General features: G+C 41.4%; 1 protein-coding gene across 3 annotated transcripts in view; it reads right to left on the bottom strand.

The window, feature by feature from the left end:
- Positions 1–3,352: 3,352 nt before the first annotated feature.
- MAPK12 (mitogen-activated protein kinase 12) overlaps positions 3,353–6,000 on the bottom strand; it is a 40,934-nt gene continuing 38,286 nt past the window's right edge. The window contains exons 13-15 of one of the 3 annotated variants that reach the window (XR_015697619.1): positions 4,072–4,171; positions 3,876–3,967; positions 3,353–3,526 (exon numbers count right to left, since the gene is read on the bottom strand). The gene's annotated coding sequence lies outside the window, so the exon portion shown is untranslated. Of the gene's footprint in view, positions 3,527–3,875; positions 4,172–6,000 lie in introns of all 3 variants that reach the window. The other 2 variants (XR_015697618.1, XR_015697620.1) reach the window with 2 other exon arrangements.

Here is a 6,000-nt window from a genome sequence, read left to right as displayed (position 1 = left end):
ACCCTCTTCTCTTCCCTCCCTCCCTCCTTCCCCAGTTTTCCCTTTCTCCTCTCCTTCTTTCTTCCCACCTTCTTTCCCTTCTCTTCTTTCTCTTCCTCCTCTTTATCCTTCCCCCCTTCTTCTGCCTTTCCTATTCCTCTCCTTTCTCCTCTCCATCCTGACTTCCCTACTGCCCTCCCTCCCTCCCTTCTAACCTTTATTACATTTGCATATTTTCCTCTGCTGAGGACAACCTGGTTTTCTTCCCCTTTCCTTGCTTGAAGAGGCAAGGATTATAAGTCCTCTCGCCTCATCTAAAATGAAGTTTGATCGCTAATTTCATGCAGGTAATTATAGCGGATTTCCTATCAGCTTTTTAAAGTTTTCCCAACATTGTAGCGTAACAAAATTGCTCGACGGTGGGTTCTCGCCCCTGATACATTTCTCCTTTCGTTTATCTCTCAGTTGTTGTATATTGTTCATTTGAGTTATTAGTTTAATCGTATTAGGTTAGTCAGCTATCTCTTTTTATGTCTAGGTCTTCACTGACTCATCAAGCCATTTGTATAGCTTCTCCCAGACTGTATAAAAGTCTGTGTCTTCTTTGTCATTAATTCGCATCGTCAGTCTGTTCATTTCTGCTAGTTCTAAAATTTTATTCATCACCATAGTGTTGGTGGGGGCATTTTCACTCTTCCAGCACTGTGCGTAAACAATCCTTGACGCTGTCAGAATATGGACTAGGAGGTATTGGTCAGATTTGCAAATTTTTTGATCTATTATTCCTAATAAGAAAGTTTCCGGCTTAAGGCATAGTTTAATTGACAGGATTCCATTCAGCCATCCTAGTATTTGCTTCCAATATGCTTTGGCTACCGGACACGTCCACCACATGTGGTAGTACGTGCCCAGCACCGCTTTACATTTCCAGCATATGGCCGAAACTTTTGAAGACATTTTCGCCAGTCTTGTCGGTGGAAGATGCCAGCGGTAGAACATTTTATATATATTTTCTTTATAGGCCGTCGACTTTGTCAATTTTAGGTTCCATTCCCAGACTCTTTCCCAGTCGTCTAGGTCTATTGTGTGGCCAATGTTTTGGGCCCAGGTTACCATGACTTCTTTTACCCTTTCTGCTTCCGTTTTTCGAATCAGTAAGCAGTTGTATATTTTTGAAATTAATTTCTCATCTGGTCCAATTAAAATTTTATCTAATTCCTGGTTCTTGTTCTGGAAGCCAGGTTGTGCTAGATCGAATTTGTGTTTGTTTTGAATTTGGAGATATGGCCACCAATCAATGTTTATTCCCTTATCAGCCAAATTTTCCCTGGGGTTTAGTTTGTTTTGGTCGTCTAGCAACTGTTGGTAGGTAACAATTTTATCCAAGTTTATCAAATTCGGGTATATCAGGGCTTCCGTCGGAGATATCCATTTAGGTAGTTGCGTGTAGTATCTCCTTCTAATTTCGAGCCAGTCCTTAATCAATACCCCCCTTAAATGGTGACTACTAAAATAATTGTGAATTTTATTTCCCTCGCACCATAGGTAGTTATGCCACCCGTATTGCAGGTCGTGGCCCTCTATTGTTAAGATTCTTTTATTAGCTAACATTACCCATTCTTTTATCCACATAGTTGTTGCTGCTTGATGATATGTTTTCCATTCCGGTAATCCCATTCCCCCTTGAGTTCTTTTATCCTGCAGGTGCATATATTTTATTCTGGGCTTTTTACCATTCCATATAAAGTTTCGAATCATTTTGTCCAAATCATTATAAAATTTTTCCCCTAGTTTGACCGGTGCCGTTTGAAATAGGTAGAGGATTTTTGGCAGAACATTCATTTTAATTACTGCGACTCTTCCCATCAGTGATAGTTGTAGTTTTGACCAGGTTTTTAAGTCCTTTTGGGTATTCTGTAACAACTTATCATAGTTGTCTTCTTTTATGGAAGAGCATTTCGCAGACAGCCAGATCCCTAAATACTTAATTTTTTTAGTTACCTTTAATTCCATTGTTTCCTCTAGTTCTCCAATCTGGTTTTTGGGGAAGTTTTTTATAATCATTTTTGTTTTTTCCTTGTTTATTTTTAAACCGGCCACACACCCAAAGTTCTCAATGTCCTTCATCAAATTCGGTCCTGAAAGTAAGGGGTCTTCTACGATAAAGACCATGTCATCCGCGAAGGCCTGTACTTTATATTGTTCTCTTTTTATGGTCAAGCCCCTAATTTCCTGATTTGATCTTATCCGATTTAAAAGGACCTCTAGTGACGTAATAAATAGTAGTGGGGAGAGCGGGCACCCTTGTCTAACACCCTTTCCAATTTGTATCCTCTCCGTTAGTTCCCCATTGACTATAATATTTGCAGATTGAATACTATATATTGAATATATAGTAACTGTATAGCTGGATCGATAGAGGAGGGTGGGAGGTGACAGCTCCTCTACTGCTAGGTCACCTGCATGGAAATGAAAGGTGAAAAAAACTAAGGAGGGAAGTTGATAAATGGAAGGGGACTTTATGGCTCCAAACAAAGGGAGAAAATCTGAAAGACAAAGAGATATTAAAATTTAATCCGTTTGCTACATAGGTGGGAAACATATACAGGTTTTCTACCTATGGTAGTTTTCCTCAACTTATGACAGTAACTGAGCTCAAAATTTTGGGGTGGTAAGTCATTGCAGTTTTAAATTGAGTCACCACATGACCAGATTTAATTTTACAATCATTTTTACAACAGTTGTTAAGCGAATCACATAGTGGTTAAGTCCCAATGTAGATTATCTAGTGGCTGTTTTTTGCCATTATTTTAATTTTGCTCTAAAACAACAAAAAAAATCTCAAAGAGTGATCATGCAAACATTGGATGCTGCAAATGATCATAAATCTGAACTTATTGCCAAGTCCTCGAAATGTGATCACATGAGTTTAGGGTTGGTGTGACTGTCATAACTAAAGGGGCAGGTCATAAGTAGCTCTTTTCGAGTCTCTCATGACTTTGAACAGTTGAACAGCAACAGGTCGTAAATTGAGGATTACCATTGGAGGGTAAATCAGATATGCTATTGATTTTCTGTCACTTTATGTGCTGATGTCCTCACCCTCTCCTCTTAGTGCAAATAGAGTTACCTTCATTGATGTTTTTGTAGGTCGTTCCAACCTGCCAGATTTCCCCAGGAACATCTGGGAAAGCCTGCTGGACTTCATCAAGCTAGAAGATAGAGAAAGAAGTGACTCACCCTGTTGCCAAAGTGTCTTGGAGAGTAATTCTTCTTCCCTTGGCCCATCACACAAATATTATTAGCAACACATCCTTCCCAGAATGTCCTCAAGTGGAATGAGAGGGAAAATACCTTCTCCCCCCCCCACACTTTGGTTCCAAGAGAGTAGTTATTTGAGGGTGGGGTCCCAAGAGCTGTGGGGGACTCAAAGGCTGCAATTCTTGTTAGTTTAGTTTTCCTGCGTACATCGATCCTGGGATGATGATTCCCACAGTAGAAGAGCTGGTTCAGCACCGGCAAGAAGTTTCCCATGTGGGTGCAAGTGCTGTGGAATTGACAAAGAAAGGACACGTTTGCTCATTTCTGAGACCAAAGAATCTCACTGCTAAACTACAATGTGTGCAATTTATAATACATCCTTCTCTCAGGCTCTGGGACCATCCAGTCCCTCTAATAAGGCTCCAATATTCCTAAATTTATTCCGAAGAGATCCCTGTCTGAAGAACAGCAACTTTTGTGACAAGCAAAGTTCTCATGGTATTTGATGCATGTCTTAAGGAACAATCCTCCAGTTATTGTTCACCCAGGGACATTTTATAGAAGTTTTAAATTTGATTCTGTGAATGTTTGCACTGGTCAAATGTTTCTTCAAGCTCCTCATGGGATTTCCTTACCTTCAAAATAAAAATGAAATGCACTGAGGTGGAAGACTGCCGAAGGAGGCCTCTGAGCGTCAGGCCAAAGGCCTCCTCCACCAACTTCTCCACTTGAAAAGAAACATAAGAGATGGTGCTATTACTTTTGGGGAACATTTTCCCATCCATGTCAACAGCAGAAAAGAAATTCCAGAAATGTTGGTGAAGGAGGTACCTCAGAAACATCTTCATCTTGTATCTCCATGGTGGCCATCCAATAGAAGATAGAGGTCTAACAGCATGGATTCCACTGGTGGGTCCATGGCTGGTGTGACCTTGCTGTGGGATCAAAAGAAGAGATATCAGTGCCCATATTAGTATAATAATATTAGTCTTTATTGTCATTGTACAAAATAAATACAACAAAATCAATGAGCAACCCTCAGTTTCATTTTTCCCATAAGAATAGGATAAACTGGGTCAACTGCTAGGAGAGATGGGGAGACCAAGCCACCCTCCCCTTTCTTCTCTCCACTTCATAAGCCACTTTCCAAGCCTCAAAATGGCTACCGCTATCTTCGCAGGCTTTTCCGACCCACAAAATGGCCACCAATACTAAGTGTGGCCAGGTGATCTGCAAAATGGGCCAGCAAACTCGCCTGGAACCGCTGCGCATGAAACGGCTGGTTGCGCGTCCCTCTGAGTCAAGGAGCACCGCAGGGAAACAGCTGTGCAGCCGTAGCTCGTGAGCTGGCCGATCTGATTGCAAAGCAGGCTTCCTGAGTGAACTCGTGGCCACAGGCAGTCAGACGGCTGAAGAGAGACAGCCAGAGAGCAGTTTCGAATTTCCCTCCAATTTGTCAGAATAAAGAATTATTTGAAAAACCAATTTAAAGGAATAAAAAAAAACTTGGGAAAAAATCGCCAATTAAAGTTATAATTGAATTTTGGAAGAGAGAGCAATTCTCACAGCTAGTCCAGGTTGGACTGAGTCTGAAACTGGGGAGGAGCCACAAGGGCCTGATGACATCATAAGTGTAGACTCAGTCAGATTGGTTAATGGACGGGGCATACCCAGTCTGGTTGCTGTCTCTACGATCACAGGAAAACTTTTTTTCCCCCTTGCTGTACAGTCTCTAGGTGTGTTGCTTCTTCTGGACAGCTTTGAAGATCAGATCATGGATGTCTTCTACCACCTGCCTCCTTCCCCACACATAGACAAACCTTCCACCTCCCAAACAAGAAAATAGAGAGAGAGAGCAGCCCTTCTGAAGACCTACTTACATCTTGGAAAACATCTTCGCTCTCCTTCACTTTGCTCTCCTCAGTGACCCCTGGCAATTGGTGAGCTTTGACCCTGGATGGATGAAGTCCTACCACCAATAAAATTCCCAGAGAGCTGAAGGGGACCTGCTCCACCTTTTCTGCATACATTTTTGGCAGCCAAATATCTCTAGAACCTAGAAAGAAATCTCTGAAGCTGCCTCTTTCTCAGCTTTTGGTACAGAAGCCAATGCTCTTTGTATGGAGCCTTTCTAGAGACAGCGCCCTCTGTTCCTTCTGTTTAGGTGCAGATACATTTTTCTGCAGGCCAAACTTTTGTTAGATGGTGTTGTTTAAGGACAGAGAAAGAGCAGAGAAATTCTCTCTTGAGGTGTTTAACTTCAGACATCATTTCTCATAAAGTAATTCAGACCAAAAAAAAATATTTATAGAAAAGATTCTACTCAAAGAAAATATTGCATAACTTAATGATGCTGGGCCCCAAATCACATAACTCTTTTAGACTAGTTCCAGTATTGAGGGATCCAGTTCTTAAGGCAGCCAAAGGATCAGGTTTTTCCCTTTTATTCAATAAATTGATAAACTGCCCCTTAAAATGGAGGCTTTATTAAACCACCCATTTGAGCAAGACTCATGATGATAACTCTCTGCCAGTAACTCTCTTTTGTCCTTTGGTGCACATCACAGCTCCCCCTCTCATTTCTTTCTGTTTGCATGAAGCAAACAGTTCCCCCCTGCTTTTACATCTGTACACCAAGTTCAAGTGGAAGAGAGGGAGAGAAAGAGAATATCCCTCCCCAACCAGATCCCTCCCCCAAGACACAGCCATGTCTTAAAATCAGCAATCACTTTATACCAATTCCTCTTCAGCCCAATTGAT

The sequence above is a fragment of the Thamnophis sirtalis genome, unplaced genomic scaffold (assembly GCF_051295495.1).
Source record: "Thamnophis sirtalis isolate CommonGarterSnake01/CBP01778 unplaced genomic scaffold, rThaSir2_p1.2 scaffold_9, whole genome shotgun sequence".
NCBI classification, from domain to species: Eukaryota; Metazoa; Chordata; class Lepidosauria; order Squamata; family Natricidae; genus Thamnophis; species Thamnophis sirtalis.
The sequence above is the reverse complement of the archived record's forward strand: the minus strand, read 5'-3'. Positions and strand labels throughout refer to the sequence as shown.